A 24849-nucleotide genomic window follows, 5' to 3' on the forward strand; every position below is an offset into this window, starting at 1 on the left:
ACTTTTACAGTATTTTTTTTTTCGTCATTTCCAACAATATTTTTAACAATGCTTTAAACAAAAAAAAAAAATTTTTTTGAATCAGTCTACTACATATTTAAAATTTAAAACTGAGGATTCGGATGATTTTGAATTTTTCTATAAATAAATTTTTTTTTTCTAAACCATTTAATACTCAAGATATAATCCGAATACTAAATATGCTACTTTGATTTCTATAAAAAAAAAAAAAAATTTTTGACTAGTGAAATCGAAACGGGGAAGAAAAAATCGAATGCCTTGTTCGATTTCACTAGTCAAAAAGTTTTTTTTTATAGAAATCAAAGTATATTTTTCTAATGGTTTTTTCTGAATCATAAAAATTCTATAACATCACGTTTTTGACATATTACCATGCCAAAAATCAGAAAAATAGTGTTTGGGACGTTCAAAATTCAATATCTCAAAAACTTTCCACGTTAGAGCTATTCTAGTACTTGACTCAAATTAAAAAGGTCAATTACCATTAGAAAAGTATAATTTGGTTTCTATGGAAAATTATTTCTCGCCAATATTACTGTCATTTACGGAAAAATCAATCCTAAAAATCGTTTTTTTTTTTTCAATTTTTCTTAATATTTTCTAAAACAAAAGTATAGTTTTTCAACACAATCTTTAAAAAACGGTTTTAAGCTAAATAATTGCATTCAAAACTTTTCAAAAATTAAAAATTTTTTCGGTAACTTTTTTGATTGAAAAATAAGCTATTTTTTTCAAATTAAATTCGTCAAAAATCCAAAAATTAACTTTTTGCTCAATAAACATTTTTAATAGATAGAAAACATAACAAAGTAATTTTTAACCAAGTTTTGTAAAAATCCAACTATTTTTAATGTCCAGAGCTTTAAAACTAATGTGCATCAGTTTCTCCTTTTAAATCCCTCCCTATTTTCCTGAAGCTCGCACTGTCTTTAACATATTAAGGGTATTTAACTTCCTTTACTGCGCGTTAATTTTTGTAATAGATCAAAATAAAAAATCAAAAAATCGTATTTTTGCATTTTTTTCAATATTTTTGAGGTTATAGAAAAAAATTGTTGGAGTAAAAGTTGTAGACATTTATACTACCTACAACTTTTGCATTTAACTTTTTTCGATAGGACGTCTAATTTTGACAGAAATCGTACAAAACCATGATTTTTGACGCCCACCCCTCTTTTTCGCCCTCCCACCCCCTTTCCCCCAATTTTTTTGTCTGCAATTTATTTTTTCCCTTTCATATACCATTTATCCTAAATTTTCCCACCACCCTTATGCTGCTAATAATTTGTTCAACTTTTGCCTTCTGAAAACCGGATTGGCACTGGTCTATTAAAGCTAATAGTTTTTATTTTATTAGCAAATTAGAAAATGGCAAATCATAAAAATTACTTCAAAACTATGAGGTTTTGATGATCTCCATATACAGCAAGTGTATTGTCAATTGATCCACTAATTAGTTCAGTATTTATAAAAAATACGAACCAAATCACTAAGGATGCAATTTAAATATGGTGTCATTGTCAGTTTCTTTCAATCAATTCATCTTTTAAAATGTAGCTTTCAACCAAAAAAGTTTTAAAAATACATATAGAGAAGTAGCTAATTTTTAAAAGAGGATATTTTTGTAATTTTGCTTTTAAAAAACCAAATGATGCATTATAACAAAAATAGAAAAAACAGGATTACGAAACCAAATTGCAAGTTATTTAGCACAAAAAACAAATCAATTTTTGAATTTTTTTTTATGATTTAAGATTATAGACCAGGGTCGATAATTTTTGAAACCAAAAAAAATCATAGTAGGATGAAACCCATTGGAAAGGGAGGTGAATATGATGAAAATTAAAGGAAAAATAAATTACGGGCGAGCCGAGTTCGGGAAGTGGGTGGGTTGAGTTTTTAATGGTAAAAAATGGTATATCTCGATTTCCGGCAAAACTACAAATCCTATAGAAAAAAATTGTATGGCAAAGTTGTAGGTAATACAAAGATCTACGACTTTTGTATCAACATTTTTTTCACATAACCTCAAAATTTATGTGAAAAATTCAAAAAACCGAGTTTTTGGTTTTTTATTTTTATCTTTTACAAAAACAAAAATTTTTCTACGAAATTTGGTGAAAACTTACCTTATTATGTCCCAAATACACTGTAATTTATTTGATTTAAAATATTAGTTTGTTCACCTTATTTTGACTTAATACCAAAAAAACACCCTAATTTTCAATCGAAAATTCACGTGTCAAAATATCATCTTTTTTCAAAAAGTCGGTAGGCATTTCGTTCGTTACAATGTATACTTTCTGATGGTGTAAAAAAAATTTACATTAGTATGCTACAGAACATGTTCTAGTAAAATTCAAAAATGAAAAAAGCTTGAATTCGAAAAAAAATTTGTATCATTGTTTATAATTTTGGTCTATTTATTCAAATTTACACTTTAATTACTCAAAAAACGTTAGATTTATCAATGGTACATGAAATCTTACAACCAACAAATTTCCATACAAAATTTAATTTCCAATGCAAAGAGCCTTTAAACCATTTTAAAGTAATTTGTTCTATTTTTCATCGCTTATTAAATGACAATTCAAGTAAAAATAAAATACAAAGAAAGTAATGGTAATAATTTTTTGATGTACTCCCGGATTCATATAATTTGACTATTCTTTCAGTGTAGCTACAAAAACACCATAATATTCAATATATTTTATAAGAACTTAAATCGAACAATCCCTACCCGGCAGCCAAATGTTATTCGAAGAAAAAACACGAAAAATAAAAAAAAAAAACTTGTATTATAATGCTTATCGTTTACCGTAATCGTATTGTTGTGGATACAATACCTAATATTTCGAAGGATAATATTAATACATAATAACAACCGTATAGTTTCTTATATAAAAAAAATCTATTCAAAAACCACAAACATCAAATATACTTGTATACAGATTTAAGGAACCATTTATTTCGCCTTCGCTATCATTACAATGTCTTGTTTGATTAGGATCTTCAAAGTTCGATTTTTCTTATGAATACTATAACTTTGTATATAACTTGCCCTTATACTTAGTTTTTTTAATGGTATAGTTTCGGGGTTTTATTCTACAGTGCTGTGTGAAAAAAATCTTACTTTTTGAAAAAAGTAATTTTCAGCCCAGTTTTGAAAATTCGCCTTTTAAGAAATGGCATCTAAAATTATCTAAAAAAAAAAAAAAAGTCAAAAATATTTTTTCAACAGCACTGTAGCTGAAGATAAAGGACGACTTAAACGTGTAGAGTTGTACGTCTTTAAGGATAAATCTCTATGACTATAAGCCAAACGGAGGTGGGGACTTGTTTGTGTACCCAGGATCACAACTTAGGTCTCCTTTAACCCAGAAACTTATGTCTCACTAAAAGGAGGATAGAAGGCCGCCAAAATAAAAAGCTTATCGTTGCGTTGTTTGTGTGTCTATGGTTTAAGGGTGGGTAGGAGTAGAATAACGACAACGTGCTCCAACAGCAGCATCAGCTAGCGAATAATGCGGAAGATGTGAGTTTTTGTTGAACTATTTTCTTTTTCTTCGTCTATTTTTCTGATGATGATGATATTCTCTCTCTTCGTCTTTTTTTTTAATGTAGAAAGCTGGAAGGGTTTGAGTAATGAATCAACGAGGATTGTTTATTTTTTCATATTCCTTTTTTCTATTTTTCAATATACACAAACTATGAAACGTGAAGGAAAACTCTCTATGCAGTTCGACGAAGAAAGGATTTTTTTTTTTGTTGTTGTGTGTGTTGTTTTTTTTTTTTTTTTTTTTTTGCCTGCGAGTGTGTTTTGGGTGTTTGTTATTCTTTGTGGTGCAATCTCTGGAAATAAGATTTGGGGAAGATGCTGCACTCTCGCTGGGATGTGCTCTGCACTGCTGCTATAAGGGTTATAGGTATTCGGGCTGTTTTATTATGTATTTGTGCAATCAGTGTGCTTATTTTGATGCCCGGAAGTCAAATCAAGCAAAGCGATTTTTTTTTTGCTTTTCTTTCGTTTTTTTTTTCATTTTTCTGTTTGATATATACATAAATAAATTTATTTATTTTCTTTTCGGAAAATTCCTTGAAACTAACATAAATTTGTGTTGTGGGGAGAAGAAATTCATTGATGCTTAATTTTTTGATGACATATTTAATGAGGTAGGGAAATATTATATGTTTTATGAATGTCGTCGTTGTTGGTTTTAAAGAGAGAACATGTTTCAATAGAAAGAAAAAAGTGATGATGGTGTAGTTCAATAGATAAGGAAAATTTTATTTGTAGTATAACATTGATATTTGAGTTTTAGTCGGGCTTTGGGTAGGAATAAAATTTAATTGATGAAATGGAGAGGGGATATGCTAAATTACTTGCTTTCAAGTATTGAAAAGAAAATATGTTTTTGTCCATACAAGATCCTCTTAATCGAAAGAAGGTAAAAATTCTTAGAATTCTTAAATTAAAAAAAAAAAAAAAAAACACCTATATTTCATGATCCTGAACTTTGCAGACAATTTGTCTGCTGAGGTTTGGACAGCCACCAAAGTCGCAAAACTGGTCTGATTTTGAAAAATTAAACGGCATTCGCTTCGTTAAATAAAAATCTAGGGGCGATATTTTTTAGGTTTTTTTTATTTGTCTTAACAAAAAAGTTATGGCCAAAAAACGAAAAAAACACCAAAAAATTAATTTAAAATTTTTTGGACTTTCGTCACCACTGTAATAATGGACCCATTTTCATAAAATAAACGCCATTCGCTTCGTTCAATAAAAATCTAGGGGCGATATTTTTTAGTTTTTTTTTATTTGTCTTAACAAAAAAGTCCATTATTACAGTGGTGACGAAAGTCCAAAAAATTTTAAATTAATTTTTTGGTGTTTTTTTCGTTTTTTGGCCATAACTTTTTTGTTAAGACAAATAAAAAAAAACTAAAAAATATCTCCCCTAGGTTTTTATTTAACGAAGCGAATGCCGTTTAATTTTTCAAAATCAGACCAGTTTTGCGACTTTGGTGGCTGTCCAAACCTCAGCAGACAAATTGTCTGCAAAGTTCAGGATCATTATATTTCATATGTTTTTTTTTTATGTTTGTTACCTCAGAAGTTTTGAATGGATGAACCGATTTTTATGATTGATTTTTATTTGAAAGGTGGTGTTTCTCGTGTGATCCAATTTCAATCTGAACCAGAAAGAAGTCGTTTTCTTTTTGTTAAAACTATGTTTATTATAATTTCTTTGATATTTAACTGTTTCCACATTTTCCCTTTCTTCAATTTTGGGCTAAGCAATTTGTCTAATTAAAAGCTCATTTAGCTGCAGGAAATCTGGTCAACAAATATTAGTGAACTTAGACAAAACCACCATCCAATATTTGTTTTCAAGGAATAAAGATACATTTTTTTCCATTTGGAATTCAAGTGTCTTACAAGATAATTTTATAACAAACAATAATTTTATGGATTTTTTAGATTCTCTAAATTCCAACAATTCAAGTTTTTAAGACATAACATGTTTTTCCACTTCTTTTTCTTTCGAATTTACAGAGTTCAGTTCAGAAGAAATTAAATGCACAACTGGTCGAAAGTATATTTTCTCGCTTTTATAGTAAAAGTTGCTCATCATCTTAAAGCTTTTTATCGACATATATAATACATTTCGTCGGTCTCATAAGGAAACCTCGTAACTCCACTTTTTTTCGAAAATGACTTTTGAATTAAATTTTTTAAAAAATATGTCAGCCGAGCAACCCAGAAAATTTAAAGTCATTCCGAAAACTCTAAATAGACTTAAATTCAAATTTTGTGTCTCTAATTTTTCGTCTCTCCTGTAAAATTTTGATTTTGGGAGTTACGAGGTTTCCTTATGAGGCCGACGATGTCTAAATATATACTCAAAAAATAAATATGATTATTTTTTTTTAAATCCAATCATATCTTTTCAAATGGTTTTGACCATCAAACGAAAATTAAAAGTCGTTAAAACCTTTTTTTTTTATAAATAAATATATTCAAACATTTTTCGCCAAAAAGCATTAAATGCACAACTGTGCCAATCATTAAAAAACAATAAATTGACACATAAAATGAACATTTACCTACAAAAAAATTAAAGTTTTTTTTTTTGAAAATTTTGTTAATGTGAATATTAAACTCTTCTGACAAGAGCAAAATATCAAAATTCTTTTCATAAGTCTAGTACACTGCTGATGCGAAACGAAAAATGTTCAAGTCTCCAAAGTCGACAACGAAAATGCTAACGAAAAAATATCATCTAGCCAAAATAAAAAAAAATCAAAATTAATTTAAAATCAAGAAAAATCAACAGAAAATAATTTTTAAAGCAAGAAATAAATGAATTCAAAGTGAAAAAACCGTCAGCACTGCTCTTGGAGTCAAGAAAAATGCTCAGGACATTAAAAAGTAAGTGACAAATGAGTGAAAACTCCCCAATTTTTCGCTAGAGCTGCGTATACTGAAAAACGAAAAGCAAAACGAAATTTTTCGTTCAAGATTTCGTTATGGAAAATTTCGTTTCGCTTCAGCTGCATACTGGGCTTTAAGCTGGTTAAACGATCTAGGAAAATTCAATGTTTTATTATGAAATTTTTGAAAAGTAAGAAACCTTTTAAAAAAATGCATTTCACAACATTAATTTATTATTCTTTTTCTTGCTTACACGTTTGCCCTCAAACTTGCATTCATATCCACCATTTTTGTCCCTGCTTATACAATAAATTCTTTTATTTCCGATTCACAACTAGAACACACATACACCTTTTCAAAACTTTTTTTTTTCTTATTTTGAATATGTCAATTGAACGCACCAAATGTGTGTATCCAGCTAAAAGACTCATATAAAATATTTTATACATAAATATTCCAAACAAAAAAAAACACTCTTCGTTGCTTTTTGAGGACATCGCTCTATAGAGGCGAAAAAAAAAAAAGAAAATAGCAACACAAAAAGAAAAACCATTACATTCTAAGTGAAATCCTTTCCTTTTTTATCGAAACATAAAAAGAAGTCTTGATCTGTTTTCTTTTTTCCGTTAGAAAACTGGTACAAGAAAAAGCACAAAAACGGCGTCGTCGTCGGCGATGTTGATGGGTAATCTTTGAAAAAAAAAAAGGATATTTTTTTTTCTTACTCACTTGTTTTTTATTTTGCTTTTGCCGAAAGGATAACTGAATATTTGTGTTCTACTTGGCTTTGAGGAAAAAATAGAGCTCATATAGCTTTGTGGGACAAAACAAATTACGATTTTATTATTGTTATTAGAATTCAATGCGACTTCTTATACGAGTTTTGTTGGTCTTAAGGATAAGGAAAACCCCGTAACACAAAGATATCACAGCATAATATGGCACAAACAAACCAAAACAACCCACATATGCATAAAAATACATAAACATCATTAGCATTATTCATGATGAAAAGTTGTTTTCCAAATTCTAAGTGAAAACATAATAAATACGCATAATACTCGTATGTATAGTATAAATGGATAAGTCACACATGTTTTTCATGCATTTTGGTTTAGGATTATGTTGTGACTTTAATTTTTGAAAGAAAATTTGGATAGATCTGTATTTGTTGTATGTTTTTTTAAGAAAGAGAAAAAAAAATAAAAAAAAAAAACTTTAGCTGAAACTATTTAAATAAAAAAGGTATCTGAGAATGGAAAAATACAACGCTTCAATTTTTCAATGTCTTAATCATTTAGGAGACATACTTATTCAGAGTTAACTCAGCATTTAAAATAGACCTTAATCAATAGATTTTTTTAACCATACAAATTTAAGTTTCAACTCATACATCATTTTTACTTGCGATATACATAGGTACTATATATCAAGTTATGCATTCGTACAAAAAAAAAAAAGGTGAGATAGCATTTTTCCATGACATTACGATGGTAGAGAATGCCAAAAAAGTGGGTCCCGGAAGTCCGTCTGTCTGTCCGTCTGTCAGTCTGTCTGTCTGTAAACGAAGCTACAGCTTAAACGGATGAACCGATTGATGTCAAACTTGGTATGTAGCATTATTTGGCGCCTCTCCAGAGGGGTTTTTGGAATTAATTTTTTTGGACCAAAAATAACGGTACTTGTCATATACCGATTTTAGTAAAATTGAAATTTCTCAAAAACGGCTCTAACGATTTTGTTTCAAAAATTCAAATGTTAGTTTTAAGACAAGGTCTATCTTTCAATAAAAAAATTTTTTTTTGAAAATCATTATTAACGGTACCTGCCATAGAACCGTTTTTTTCAAATTCCGATTATCTCTGAAAGAGCTTATTCGATTTCAACGAAACTTTTTGTGAAGAAGCATTTATATAATTTAAATATAAACCAAAAACAAAATTTCAAAAAAAATAATTTTTGGATTTTTAAAAAAATGTTGAAAATTATTTTTTCAAAAATCAAATTTTCGAAAACGGGACATTGAATTTTTTTGAAATTTTTTTTTTAGATGTTGATTAGTGATTTTTACAAAATGGCATACCAATATTATTTTAAAACTTTTTTTCCAAAAAATTATTTATAAAAAATTAGATTTTTAAAAAACGGCTCTAACGATTTTGAAAATTTTTTTTTTAAAATGCATGTTAATATATCAATCAAAATTGCATACTTGTTTTGGAGGGCAATTTGATTTCAGATTTTATTTTATTTTCTTAAAAAACTAATTTTATTTTTTTTTTTTACCTATATAGTAGGTACCTACCTACATTTTCCAAATTTCTATATAAAAAGTCTTAAAAATTTAAGCAACTTTAACTCTAAGAGCAAGTTCGTGCGACCCAGTCGTGCATTTTATTTCAAGATCTTTTCCTTAAATCTCCAACAAATAATTTTTGACATTTTCTAATTTTTGCATTAAGTAGGTAAGTAGATTATAAGAATTGTCCATAAAAACATTTTAAGGAAATTTGTTTACTGTATAGGGTGAGTTTTTGTCCAATGAAAACATTTTTGTTTGTTATTTGACTTTTTTGAGAAAAAAAAAAAATGCAGTTATATTCCAATTGTATTAAATATAACGCGTGCAAAGTTTAATCAAAATCGAGCCGTTTTTGAGAAAATTGCAAAAATAAAAAAAAAATGTATGGGCGAACACCAAAAAAACAACTTTCTGTACCAAATTTTGATTTCCAGGCAAACTACTCAATTTCTTGAAAATTAAAGAATTTTAAAAAGAAATTACATACGGATCAAAATCATGGAGGTGGAAAATTTGATGTCCAGTCATTTTTTTACATCAAAATAACATTTATTTAAAGTTTTTTTCTCATTTACCAATTAAAATAGTAGGCACGCCTCTACGAATATATTTGTTTCGGTTAGAAAATTTTAAATTTCTTTTTTATTGCATCTTATATACCCTAAAACAGCGTTCCCGGAAATGTCCAAAACTCAAAAACTGATATTCAAATGACTTAAAAACACATTAAAGTGAATTATTTTTAGGTATTTCTTTTCTAAATACTACATTACACAATATTTTTTATAAATTGGTACATCTCTTACAAAAAAATAGTTTTGTTATTTTTTATAGATTAATAAAAGTTGTCCCAGGAAAAATGAAGCATAAAACCAACATTTTTTAATGTATCAATATTTTAATCATCTAACGTACAAATTGTGCTGCAAGCAGTTTTAAAAGTTGATTTTATATAGATTTATCATTCCACGGTTATTTTTATGGATAAATATATAAAATGTATGAAAGAAGATAGTTTTAGTTTCATTTTTAAGTAGCGTACATCAATTAACCGTCATTCCGGGAACGCTTGTTTTGGGGTATAGTTAGATTGAAAATTTATTTTTTTTTGTGATATTATGATCAAAAATCGAGGCCACTAGAATATAATCTCAAAAATATTTCGTTTAACTTTCTGACATAAAAAATAAAAATAAATTAAGGTCAAAACGTCATTTATGGGAACGTCATTTCCGGGAACGCTCTTAGAATCTGAATAAATAATACAGTCTAACATTCATAATTTTGCATTTTTTTAGTATTTTGACTCAGTAGTCTATCTAAGTATGGCTGTAATATACACTTTCGTCAAAAACAGTTACAAAAAAAACAAAAGAAAAAATTACTTATGGCCTAAGTGTTTCGGACGTGCATAAAAGCATTTTTTTGAAGAAATCGGTCTCTGTCCCAAGAAATAAAGTTATATTTGATTAATTTAGGACCTACTACCTTAATATAATAGTGTATCATTCACATTGATACTATTTCTAGACCCCTAAAGTCGTTTTGAAGTACTAGTACTAATCTTTGGGGTTTTGCGGTAAATTGAAAATTATACATTTTTGTGCTCTGCCCGTTCATGAACCGACAAATTATGGCTAAAGCGAACATTTCAGCATGAAATTTTTATCATAAAACAAAGTTGATTTTTTAAGAATTCGGTCATCGAAATTTCCCACCTCCATGATTTTGACCCATACATATTTCAAAAAACTTTTTTTTTTAATTTTTTTTGTAAAAATAAATTTTGTTTTAGTAATTTTTCCAAAAACAATTTGGTGGCAAATTCAATTTGAATGGCAAATTTGACACATGGGAACAAAATTTAAAAAAAAAATTAATCATCAACCCGTTTTCAAAAATATAGCTAAAAGTGTTTTTTTTTTTAAGTTAGTACGTTTCAAAACTTTAATTTAGTGGTTGCTATTTAAGCAACCACTAAATTAAAGTTCATTAATTTGTTAATTACAATGTTTTAAGGATCTGTGCCAAAATTTAAGTAAAAATATTCAAAATGGCTTCAGTTTTAAATTTTGAAATATCTAATTATATTTACACTTAGATATGTATTGTACGTGCCTAATAACATATTTAAAATATTTTTTTTTTCTTTACCCTTTGCAAATTAATGCATTCACTTAGAAACAAAATTCAACGTTTTGCAAATCCCTTTCACCTTTTAAAAGTCAATTGCTTGAACTTATCAAATCATTTTGACGTGATAACGTCTTATAAATCGATGAACCATGGCAGCCACCACAAAAAAGTGACGCCATTTTCTAACGTTACACTCTCGCACTTTCGCAGTGCGGCAAATAATTTCAATTAAAATAAACTATTAGAGATACAAAAATCTTCTATAGCTTATTTGAAAGATAATAACCTAAAGCTTAATCCAAATGAAGGATTTTTTAAAATTCCGTCATTTAATAGGGTTATAAGGGGTAAAACGGGAAGATGAAATTTGGGCTAAAATCTAAAAGCGAAGTTGTAGAGAATTGATTTTTTTGCTATAGATAGATGAGATTAATTTAAGAATAACTGCATTTAAGAAAAAATTTTGAAACTAAGCTATAACGTTTTGTGTGAACGTTGTAGACGTGTTGAGGCTATGATAAAATGATGATTTTGGGTAAAGGAAATTTTTTTTGACAATTCTAAAGATGTCAGGTGAAAGATGAGGAAAAAAAATTAAGCCCCAGATACGGACTTTTTTCCAACACTCTGCGTTTCGAAATATGAATTTTTGAAAAACACCTTGTTTTTTAGGGGTATTTTTGGATAATTTTTGATTTTTAGCTTTTTTTTGGAGTGTTCAAAAAATCTCAAACTTATAGGACCTTATGCATACATGTGCAAAAACTTAGAATCGTTTAGTGAGTTTTGACTGTATAACGGAAGAAAAAAGTTTTTAAAAAACACGTTTTTTGACCGTTTTTAACCGATTTTCATCGTTTTTTCTTTTTATCTTTTTTTATTTAATAGATACAGGAATAAAGTATATGGAGTAATGATAGACCATGACCACGACTAAATGTGTGCGAAGCTTCAATCATTATACCTAGAACTCAAGATATAAGCTCAATAGGATCAAAGGCTGTATTTAAGTTTCTATTTTTTTTCAATTTCTTGTTTGTTTATTTATTTTAACTGAAAAAAGTCTAAAAATAGGGTAAACTTAGGTACTTATAGGGTAAACAGCATTCAAAGTATTAAAACATGTATTTCAAGCGCCGATGTTGGCTAAGTTACCCGCACTTTAAATCTTAACAAATTATTCCTGAGCCTTATTTTTAACTCACAAAAATTTATAATTTTAACCCTCTGTCGGCACACGGGTTCGAATTTGGCAGGACAAAAATAAAAAATTTACAATTTTTCAAAAAAGAGGTCACAAAAAAGTCTCTTTATAAGGGTGAGCATATTTTTTTTTCGGAATTGTGAATACAATATTCGAATTCCTCGGAATATTCTACATCAATTTAATACTTGATTCTCTATAAAATATTGTGACCGAAAAAAGTTCTAGCGACATGAAAAAGTATAAACCAAATTCGCACCCGTTCGCCTATCACGTCACAAAAAAGAGGTGTGCCTACAGAGGGTTAAATTTGAAGACTATTGCGGATTTACCTCCAAATGTTTAATGTTTTCCAAGCCCGCAGTCATTAAAAAGTAAATAATGAAATATTCTTCCCAAAATAATATTTAATTGAATATTCAAAAAATTTAACGAAAGCAAAAACTATTAATCTTAAAAATTCGATTACCACGATTTTATCCCGCAAGCTTATTTATAAAGCATATTTAAGATCTAATTAATCTCTTCCTCTTTATCTCTCTGTCTCTCTTTTTGTGTGTCTTCTCTATTTAAACTTGTAAATTAATCTCAATTTAATTAGGCCTTCTGCACCCACCACGAGCAAGCAAGCAACTTTATTATTTAAGACTTCATCAAAGAAGTGAAAGTAAGCAAACAAAAAATCCACTCTTCTCAAAACCCGCCTTTTTTTGTTTGCATTTGTGTTTCCACCTACCTACTTACATCGGTTAGGTAGATAGGTAGATATATCCTTTTTGTAACTTACTGACCAAGTTAAAGCTCGCGACACAAGTAAAGTACAACGACGCACAGTAAACAGAAACAGCAGCAGTAACGTGCTTCATCAAATTTGTATTAGTCATTTGTTTAAGCACGTCCTAATTTAATTTATTCCACTACTTCTTCACCCTGCTGCATGTTGTTATTTCAGAGACTTGAAAACAATTTTAATTATTAAAAAACTTTACAAAAACAAGGAAATTCCCTCCTTTTTGGTGGTTTGTTGAGGTGCCAACACTGATACGTAACAGCGCGGTTATGCAAGTAATAAAATTTCAAAAAAATAAAAAATAAAAAAAAAAAACAAGGGCGGTCTCATCGGCCACATCCCTTACACATTTTCATGCAAGGAAGCATAAAGAATGGTTCCCATTTGATACCGGATGTCGCTGAAAATTTATGTTTCGCATAAGGTCCCTATTCTATATATGCGTCAGGATACCACCTATACTCTCGATATGGTTCATAAAACAAGCTTAAATAAGCGAAATGGCAAAATTATGTCATTCAGCGGGTTGGCAGTGGTGCGCTGAATTGCCAATACCTTTCCAGAGACAATCGAGAGTGTATGTATGTACGTTGTTCATGTTCATGTTATATTGATGGAGAAGGTGGTCGTAGTAGAACTGGATAAAATTATTGAAACATGGTACCTTTGATTTCCTTTGCTGGCAAGGTGAGCTGGAACAATTCTGCAACCTCTTCGTCGGCCTTATGAATAAATCATAAGATACGATACGATATATCGGGACAATCGATACTTCAGTTGGAAAATGTGGAGTTGGAAACGACAGCTTTTGGAAGAACCGAACAGAGAGATATCAGCCACAGGGTGTTACACATCAAAGTTTTATGTTTTTTTTTTAATAAAACCGTTACGAAAAAGGGTTTAAGAACAACATCTCTGGGAATAGAATAAAATATTTATCGAAAATTTAGCTCAATAGCTTAAATGTTCTCTTATTCATGGGGATATTTTGGAAAAGGTTATAGACAGGTTTCAACCCTTTTATATGAAATGTTTTGTGTGACGTTTTGCCCTGAAGCACCCTATAGCAATTAATTTACCTCTGCCACAAGCATTATCGTCATCGGTATGAGTAGAGTATTCCTCATTTTCAATTGCCAATTTCTAGAGAAGGAAGAACAGAACATTCAAAAAGCTGCAGAGGCCACAAAACGACCCATCAATAGTAGATAGATAGTATATCCAAAGGAGATTACATTGCACATTCTCGCAGGATGAGTGAAAGGATTTATAATACCCAGGAATCGATAGGAATCTTACACAACACATTCATAGGAATGGAAAAGAACAAAAAAAACATTTTGTCGATCTAAGTGCCAATATAATTAGAGATGATGTGGTTTTGGTCATGTAAATTGTATAAAGCATGGCGCAATGTTGTTTTTTGATGTCTCATTCATTCGATATGACTACGACGATGATGATGATGATAATGATTATATTCCCTTTGGTCATACAGTTTTTGGGGGCTAGTTGTGTCCCAAAATTGGGGCATTTGACCTCGATTCATTTTGAGTAAACATTAAGTTTGGGAGACATGTTAGAGACAATAATTCTTTTCGGCCTATGAAAGTCCAGAGACCATAATACAAATGGTTGTGTCGTTGTTGTCAATCGAGTGAGTAGACATTTCTTTTTTCAGTTAAATTTCACATAGCAAATGGGTTATGATAGGGATTGATTAGGACATTATGTCCAAATCGATCACCGAATGGGTTTTTCCGAATTCTAGATTATGGAAATATGGTCAGCAATATTGACATGAAGTGATTTAAATGATTGTGACATTTAGAAACGAAAATGACATCTCCAGATTTTACCAGAAAGATATCGGTTCAATTGGAAAAAAAAATGTTTGGTAGAGCCTCACCAAAATTTGGGCCTTTTGATATCGTCGGCGTAAAGCAGAATTGTTCAAAGTCCTTAAGAAATCCTATGTACTTAGAACAATTTTGCTTTACGCCGACGATATGGAATTTATGTAAAGCAACACAAAATTGTATCATTTTTATTAGAAGGAAAATCTTCAATCACTATGTAATAATATTGGGCCCTGATAAAAAAAAAACACTGTTGAAGAATAATTATTCTAAACAAAATTCAATAAGTTACTAGAAAACAAGATTGATTCTGAGGTCAAAATTTCACTGGCACGTCAAGTTTTTGAAATACTTGAATATTAACAGGTCAAAAACGCGTTTTTTGGGTAGGTACTTTTGACGTCGAATTACATCACCGCTAATTTTTTCGTTTTTTTAAACTACTTATGCAGTCTCAAAACACCATTTTTTATCGTCCAGAGACAACTTTACTTCTAGTATATTTAATCAGAATAAAGTTAAACTATAGTAGAACTAAAGTTATTTCTGTGCTATTTTTTCTCTGTGTATATTTATTTATTTTTTTTTTTTCTGAAATAGAAATTTATGACATTTTAGTTTCTTAATACATTTATCACAATGAACGGTTAAGCGATTTACTTCAAACTTTGTATTTCAGAGTCTCCTAGAGTGGAAATTGAATTCTTTAATGGATTAAGAAAAAATAATTGAAGGTTTTTTTTTTAATCAATTTTTTAAAGATGGATCATTGGTTTTTTTTTTATGCGTTGATTATTATTTCCTTTTTTTTTGGAAAAACGTTTTAAAATTTTTATATGCAGTTTTGTTTTTTATGACATACTTCGCTCAGAGATCAAAATCATTTAAAGAAATGATTTTTTCATTTTTAAAAGCAAATTCCTAAGATTCGTAAAAAAAAATTCGAACAGGCATGACATTACGATAATGGAGAATGCGAAAAAGTGGATCATCTGTCTGTCAACCAAAATACTACAGTAAATAGTTGTAGGTATAACTTTTTTTTAAATTTATTTAAAATTTGCAAAAAACATATTTTTGAATTAACAAAAAAAAATTAAAATATGTATTTTTTTTTAATTATTTTTTTATTTTGATATTTGGATGTATTAAGTATTGATTAATATTTTACCTTGTTTAATTTAATTCCCTGTATCAGTAAAAACAAAAAGTTTTGTCCTTGTGAACAAGCAATTTATTTATTTTGAAGGTTTTCTTCAAACTCATCGAACAAACTGTAAACAGTAAAGTTTTAATAACTTTTTTTCTTTATTTCGAAAGAAGAATACACACACAGAAAAAAGTTGCATCATATGTTTAAACTCAAAAAAACTTTTTGAAAACAAAAAACTGTTATCCTTTCCTATCCACTTTTGTTTTCTATGGAAAACAACTGGCTTCAATTGAAATAAAAGCAGAAACATCTGCATCATACAAAAATACGTAAACGTTAAGGTGACCCATTTTTTTATTTTTTTTCAATTTCTTTTAAAACTGATCACACAAGAAAAAAACTGTTAAATAAATTTGATCTTTTTTAGCGACACTGCATCAGTTGTCATAATGTTATGATTTATTTATTTTTTTTTTTTTTTTTTTTTATTACTTTTTTTAACTGAGTTTGCAATTTCTTTCTCTTCAGTATTCATGTTCGAAGCAATTTTACGTGGAAAAAAAGACTACAGTGATAAATATTCGTTTAAGCCTTTTTTCATGTTTTCGACTTGGTGTGGTGATTTGAATTTTTTCTCCCACAAGTTTGTTAGGAAAAAGTTTGGTTACAGTAAGTCACTTTAAAAAAAAAATAATGAACAATAAAAATCTATGCAGTTTGCATTAGTTTTGTAAACAAATAAATCGCATTCCTTATTAGTCTGATAAATCCCAAACTTACAGCCTAACACAATGTAAAAAGATTATATTCTGCAAGAAATATTATGCATTGAAAAGATGAATGGGAAAATGTAATTTTTTCACATTAAAAGAAGTTTGACTTGGATTTGCCTGACTGTTACAGTTGTTATTGGCATGATCTTTCGAAGAAAAGTGCTTTCCGAACACAGCAGAACTTTGGCAGTGGTATTGGGAGCATTTTACTTTAATTTAAAGCTGACTCTTTTATTCATTTCAACGAAGATAAACTCCAAAATGTTCACAGATTTGTTGGACGACGTTTTCTCATCATTCAGGGATGAGCAGTACGAAAAAAGTTATAAATAAGCGCGTTTAAATGAATATTTAACCAATTTTTTACTTTTTTCTAGGTTTCTGTTATTTTCACTTCATTGACTTCAATATTTTGAAATGAATAAAGTTTAACTAGTTGAAAAATGTCCATAACAAAAATTCACTTTTCCTTGATTCTAATATTTGGACTTTCCAGCGAGTTATTCAATTTTACTCAAAAATTGTCAAATGCGTTTTCAAATTTTTACCACTGTATTATATTGAACTTAAGCTAACTTTTCCTATTTTTATTTCATCTTATTTTAATTTTTTTGATGATAACACAGGTCTACAAGGTTTTTGGTGCCGAGACTATGACTATATACTTTTCTATAGGTTTTGGGTGTGCTGAATTAAAATCTGAAGTCAGAAATATCCTGACCTTACCGTTAGAAGATGTAAAAAAAACTACTTTTGACGTTATGCTTTTATGTAAAGACATTTTTTTTTTTAAATATAAATTATAACGGTTTCTACAAGAACTATATTCCTTCTTTCAAGATCTTTTTATACCTTTTCAATATCAAAAAGATATTGCAAAGATTTAATTTGAAAGAAGGAAAATAGTTCTTATAGAAACCGTTATGATTTATATTTAAAAAATTCTTTAAACTAAAGCATAACATTAAAAGTGGTAATTAAACGTTTTTTTTGCATTTTCTAACGGTAATATTTCAAAAACGGGAGCTGATAGGATATTTCTGACTTCAGATTCGAGTTCAGCACATCAAAAACTTATAGAAAAGTATATCATAGTCTCAGCACCAAACAAAAAATTAAATTTTGTGGACCAGTGAAATTCAAGGATTACCAAATATTCAAATAAATTAAAATTTTAATAGATTTCTATTGAATGTTCAAAAATCTTTTTTTATAAGTTGTTTTGTCTGTCAAAATGTATGAGAATGAGGGACATTTTAATAAGTTCACATAATTTGTAATGTTCAATTTAAATAACATCGGCACACAAAATAAAAAAAGTGTCATGTACCAGGAACCAGACCTATCTTTCTATATGTTTTTGGACCCTCTGAATCCGAATTTCAAGTCCGTTTTGCTCGGTCACCCTCCAGTTTTGAGAAAAATGTAAAAAAGACCGCAAAAAAAGCAAACAAACATCCTTTTTTTTAGTTTTTTGCATTTAACTCAAAACTGGAGGGTGACAGGGCCAAACAGACTTGAAACTCGAATTCAGCGTGCCCAAAAACATATAGAAAGATAGGTCTGGTTCCTGGTACATGACACTTTTTTTATTTTGTGTGCCGGTGTAATTAATGTAAACTTACAATACCTCTTTAGAAATTATACCATCAAATTTTATAGACTTGTTGAAACATTAACTCTTCGATTTATCATAGAATTTTCTTTGTCTGTACGTTACGTTTCTTTGTTATATATTTTGATCTCTTTATAAAGTAAGCAATAACTTTTATTGGAGAATACAATTTTAAGGTATTATACATTAAACGAGACATTTTATAAAAATATTAACAAGTCAGATTAAGCTGTACGTGACGATGGAATACACCAACTGGCTTTCCTTCTAGCCCAAGATAAAGAGTTACTAAACTTAAAACGATTGAAATCAAAATTGGTTTAAAATGAGAATAAAATTAAGGAAAATGATAATGAAAATAACAAACGGTGAAATGTTTTCATATTTTAAGAAAAACGAACGAAACAAATAAAGTAGGAGACAAATCAAACAACAATTAAGCATGAATTTAGAGTACCTATATTTCAAGCTTCAAATAAGAAATTGATTACTTTTTGGCTTTATCAAGAAATAAACACAAATATTGGCAATATTTGCATGATAATCATTTTTGTTATAAAGACCCTGGCCTTCATTTTTCCAAGTTTTCGAAGAATACCAAAAAATACTAAGAAAAATAAAAACAAACAAAAAAAATTCGTTTCTGAATCAGATAAAGAAAAAAAAAAAACATCATCTAATCCACAATAACAACAATCAAAAAATCGTCTACATTCTTCTTGATGACAACATTTTTCCTTTTTATCAAAATCCATTTGTCTCCAAGTCTTCTAAATGTATATCATCAAATCAACCGAAACTTTGAACAATGTATTACACAATATATATTTCAAAGTTACAAATTAGATTTATGGACCTCATTTTAACCATTAAACGATTAAGCGCTTTAGCCATAAACAACGTTTCGTTTTAACTAATGGCACTTGAATAACAATCAAATATAATATATATTCTAATTTTATATTCACATCCGTCTCCACAGTTTCTCCACACATATACAGTTTTTTTTTTTTCTCTCTTTTGCATAGAAAAGCAGTAATTTCCCTTTCAATTCTCAAGGTATCCAAGAATACCATTAACTATTTAAGTTTTCTTTTGCTAACAAAAAAAAAAAATATAAAGGAAACCAACAACCAAAACCATTACGTAATGGCGACATCTTTCATAGGTAGAACAAAAAAAAAAAAAACATTTATGGGTCACCTAGGCGTAGGTATACGTAATTTTTTTTTCTTCAGGATTTTTTTTTTCTCTCTTACTTTAATCAACTCAAGCCTCATTCTCATCAACCACTTGAACAAGCCCTTGCCTCACAGAGGGTGTTTAAGGGGTACCATGGGGAGGGGGGACAATGCAGTAATTTTCTGCAGAAACTGCAAGTGTCTACTGAGAGCAGCCTAGCTTTAGCCAGAGAGAGAGAGGGTATCTGTCGTATCGTTCCTCGAGCGATAAAATGGCAGTTTCGGTCAACAAGGCAAATCTCGAAGGAATATAGCACACAACTATAATACTATACTCTTCCATTTGGTGTCCTTTTGATGCGGTGAATTGCAAACAAATTACATATTCACAATGGTGGATGAGGAAAAAGTAGAAGAAGAAAAAACTTGGGTATAATTCTGAGCTCAGGATATCCTTGTGTTTACTCTTTCGAAAAAAGACCAGGAAGACCACCATAAAAACGTTGTATATTTGTAAACACTCTTGGGTTTCTCTTTTAATTTTTTTTCTTTCTATTCTTTTTGCTTTGTTCCAGTGCTACAGGACGACAATGAATTTCTTGACATAAACACAAACAGGAAGTAATTATTTATTGGTTGGAGGTAGAAAAAAAAAAGAAGAAGAAAGAAGAAGTGGTTGGGAGTAGATTCACAACTACTTACTCTAAGAATAGAATACACTCTCGCTATCTGACAACTTCAGAAACAGAAAAATTTCAAAGCCAATCTAAGCTGTATTGTGTTTCTTGCAAAATACACCGACTTATACCGACCGACATGTGCGTGTCGTGCTGTCATAAATTTATGGGTTTCGTTATCCTGAGAGCGAGCGTAGGCTGAGAATTGAAGAAGATCAAAACTTTTTACAGAGAGGTTAATTTTAACCCAGTCAAGCACCTCCTGGTGGTTTCTCCTTCAGATTTTGTATTCAATATGTCCTTCTTCTTTTTTTTATTTTTATATTTTTTTATTGTTTGGGATGGGAGAGAGAGGAAGTATATAAAACAAACCTGATAACAAGTTGTTCGAAGTGAGCACAAGGAAATCGAAGAAAACTAAAAGTAGGCGTGAGAAACTATACTAGCAAACGATAGTAGTAAATTTGAAAATGAAATTTATTGCCATTTCTGGGCCCATTAATACACAATTCAAGACAAGAAGTTTTGAAGTGTGAATTATTGGAATTTGAAAGTTCAATGATGCGTGAAACGTGTGAATGGATTTGTGTTTAGTGGTAGAGTGAGTAAATTGTTCGATTTATAATGGGTAACAAATGATGGAATTTTAAGAATTTTCTTTACTTCTTCTTGAGTATCAATCAAAAATGATGAATAGGTAGGTTTTTTTAGTTTTTTGATTGTGGTAATAAAATATTTTAGGATTTTTTTTGGGAAAATAGCTTTTAAGTTGTTAATGGGAAGACATCAGTTAACAATAATAAACTTAAATAATATAATACTGACACTTAAGAATGGAGAAATTTCCTGAAGACTTTTTTTACCTTTGGAGAACTCCTAGATTTGATTCAAAACTAAAAAACTCAAAATGCCATTACAAAGACCTTGTGAGATTCTATTTATAGGTAGATAATTCAATGGAAAGTTTCTAAAACACTAAGAGCGAAATTCATAGTCGTCACTCAAGCAATCGCACAAGGGAATTGAAAATTAGGGCTGTCACTTGAGTAAAGAAAAATCTTGTCTTGAGGAAAATTTTTTCTCAAACTCAAAAATTTGACTGATTTGAATTAACCTGTTATCAAAAAAAAAAAAATTTTGAATAATTCGCCATCAGTTTGATTTAAAATAAATGAATACAAACTATTTAACCCTCTGTAGGCACACCTCTTTTTTGTGACGTGATAGGCGAACGTGTGCGAATTTGGTTTATACTTTTTCATGTCGCTAGAACTTTTTTCGGTCACAATATTTTATAGAGAATCAAGTATGAAATTGATGTAGAATATTCCGAGGAATTCGAATATTGTATTGGCAATTCCGAAAAAAAATATTTTCACCCTTATAAAGAGACTTTTTTGTTTAAAAATCCTAATTTTTTTATTTTTGTCCTGTCAAATTCGCACCCGTGTGGCGACAGAGTGTTAAAATGTCCTTCGTCAAGAGATAACAAATTTTAATTGTTAAATACAAAAACAAAAATGACTATTGCGTTTTAATGTCAGCTGTCTGAAAAAAAAACTTAAGCGTTTGCTCAAGCAAAAAAGCCTCCTTAGCCGTTCACTTGAGAAAAATTTTGACTTCGCTTGAGCGAATGATGATGGATTGTCTTATTATGAATGCTATGAACCAATTTTTATTGAAAACAAAATGATTGGCCTGGTCTTGGGAGGGCAAAAAGTAAGGAAGCCATATTTGGCTTCGTATGCATTAAGGGGTTTTAAATCTACAAAATTTGTTAAATTTTTTTGTTGTAAATTTTGTTCCTTTACATTTTTACTTTGCTTGAAAGCTATGTTTTACTTCAGAAATGGAGCCCTTCGCTTTTAGAGACATTTTTTTGATGTTAACCCCATTTCCAGGGGCGTAACCACAAAAAATTTTGGTGGAGGGAGGCTCACCTATAATATTTTTCAATCATTTTATTACTTTTTAGTTTTTTTAAGATCTGGGAGTGGGTGAAAATGTTGGAGCAAGACTTACTTCGACAGTGCACAGTGGGTCCCGCCATAGATCAAAAATAAAAAAAGTAAATGTCAATTTTTTACTTGCTCTATAGGGCAAGTATTGGTTTCGTGTAGAAAAAAAAAATCGAGGTTTTAATCAAAACCAACATTACGATGATGGAGAAGATCAAAAAAGTGGTTTTCGTCATGCCGTCCGTCGGTCTGTGCGTCTGTGCGTCTGTGCGTCTGTGCGTCTGTGCGTCCATCTGTACATCGAGCTAGGGCCTAAACGGGTGGATGGATTTGCTTGAAACTTGGTACAGATGATTTTTACGTAATTCCCTAGGTCCGTTTTTTTTTTTTTTTTTAATATCTCCATTTTAACGCATATCTCCCATATAACGTTTTCGAGGTATTACAAATTTCTCGAAAACGGCTCTAACGATTTCGATCAAATTTGGTGTGCGGAATACTTTTATTGATTCTAACAAAACTGCGTTTTTAGTTTTTCTCAAAAAATGCCGAGAGCGGAAATATGGCGTTGCCGTTTTTCAAAAATTGACATGTTTTTTAAGGTCATATATTTCATCAATGCATAAGTCAATTTTTTCAAAATTTACAGACATCATAGGTATTGAAGTGTAAAATGAAAAAAAAAATTAAAAAAAAAAGTTTTTCAAAAAATTTAAAAAAATGAATTTTTTTAACTTTCGAGTTTTTTTTTTGTTTTTATTTTTTTTTTCCCACAAAATCTTAAATTTCCAATAGATATTTAAGATAAAGATGCTTTGAACTACAAGAGCAAGTACGTGCGACCCAGTCGTGCATTTTATTTAAAATCCAATGATTAAACAACGTTCTACAATCTCCCATCGAACCAAAACCAAAAAAAAATTTTTGACGGTTACCCTTTTTTTCATTTCTTAATAGCCATTCAAAGTCGGTATATAAAAAAAGGTACAGTTTTTTAATCGCTGCAGTTATAAGGTGTGAACTTGCGATAGTGATAGTGGGTGTTAAAAATTGTGAACAGTATTAAATTGTTATGGATATTAAACGAGAAGGTTAATACTTTCTAAAAACATAAATTATATTGTTAAATAACATTAAGGCTAATTACTTTCTAAAAACATAAATTATATTGTTAAATAACATTAAGGCTAATTGTAATGGGGCTCGTTAGCGAAGCAATTTTAACCATTTTTATTTAGCTCAATTTTCATTAAATTAGAGATTTAGTTGGTTTGCCTTCGAGTGCCCTCTACAATTTAAGTTCTCAAATGAAGAATACCGTCCTACCTTTCGAAATAAAAGCGCCGTTTTTTCCCCTTTTCGAGTAATACGAGTTTAAATGACGATACACGGAGAAAAAAAAATTACAACGTAAAACTAAAAAAATTCCTTTTTGGCACTATTATTTTTATAAAAGACTGAACTAGAGGGTAAGGGTAAAGTGCTCGACTGACAGGCAGGTCCATTTCCGGCATTAACCATTTTTTTTATATTTTCAAAAAAAAAATATTTTTTTACCTTTTTTTATTTTTCTTGAAAACAACCAAAATTTAAAAAAACTGACTTGATGCATTTTTTTGCAATTATAAATTATATAAAATGATAATACAGGTGTTTCATTAAAAAAAAAATGGTCATTATATTTTTGACCGCACTTTGTATGGGAGGTGACCCACTGTGCAGTGGAAAGAATGTGAACCAGAAAAAATATATGTAACTGAAAAAACAAATTGCTTTTCTCGGTTCAATGGCCAAATTTGAAGTAATTCTTAACCTTTTGTAATGCAATGTATTTATTTTACTTTATTTTGTTTTTAAATGATAAATATTTATCTTTTTATAATTTTAATTTTATTCTTTACCTAATCTGAATAAATAAAATTAGTAAAATTTCTTACCCCTTAATGCATACGAAGCCAAATTTGGCTTATAAACAAATTTTTTAAATTAATTAATTTAAACAAAATTTTTTAATGTAAACCGTTTTGAAACAACCCAAAGAACCCATGTAAAGCATTTTTTAATTTTTTCGTCCGCTAATATTAATTCATGCAGTAGAGGGTTAAGATATTTCTTAACTTGAGTGACGACTATTAATTCCACCCTAAATAAATAAAAAATAACCTAATGTTTTATTTAGTTTTTACTGAAATTATCATAGAAAACTTACAAGATGTCCATGCAGAGTTTAACTTACCTAAAAAGAAACAAGAAGTCAAAGAATTAATAAAGATTAAATAAAAAATAAAATATTGATGGTTATTCTAAAAGTATATTACTTTAAATATAATTAATAAAAACTTTAATGCTGTTGAAAATAATGTTCAATAATGGCAAATGAGTAGGTAAAGTACTATTCTCTCGAACAAAAATTCTGCAATGGGTATTCAGTTAAATTTACGACCAAGGCAAATGGTGGAGGAAAAACAAAAAACCGAAATCTATAAGATGTAAAAATGTGGATGATATCCAAAAATCTTAAACACACATTGGTTCGAGAACATCGAGGTAATGGCTTAAAGCTCTTAAGCCAAGAAGTTTTTTGAGGGGGAAAACAAATTCAAACCCCCTCCATTCCATAGGCAAAGCGGATGCCAAAACTTGAGACGGCTGGTAATAATATGCTGGAGATCGTGAATCATAGAAAGCCCTCGCGCTTTAAACAGAGTAAATTTTTAAAAGTTAATTGAAAAATTCATCATTGC

General features: G+C 29.5%; 1 protein-coding gene across 5 annotated transcripts in view; it reads right to left on the reverse strand.

Moving 5' to 3' along the window:
- The window catches only part of LOC129908753 (double-stranded RNA-specific editase Adar), a 190029-nt gene that overhangs the window by 48008 nt on the left and 117172 nt on the right, over positions 1 to 24849 (reverse strand). The gene's annotated exons all lie outside the window — the stretch shown is intronic.

The sequence above is a fragment of the Episyrphus balteatus genome, chromosome 2, assembly GCF_945859705.1.
Source record: "Episyrphus balteatus chromosome 2, idEpiBalt1.1, whole genome shotgun sequence".
Lineage (NCBI taxonomy): Eukaryota > Metazoa > Arthropoda > Insecta > Diptera > Syrphidae > Episyrphus > Episyrphus balteatus.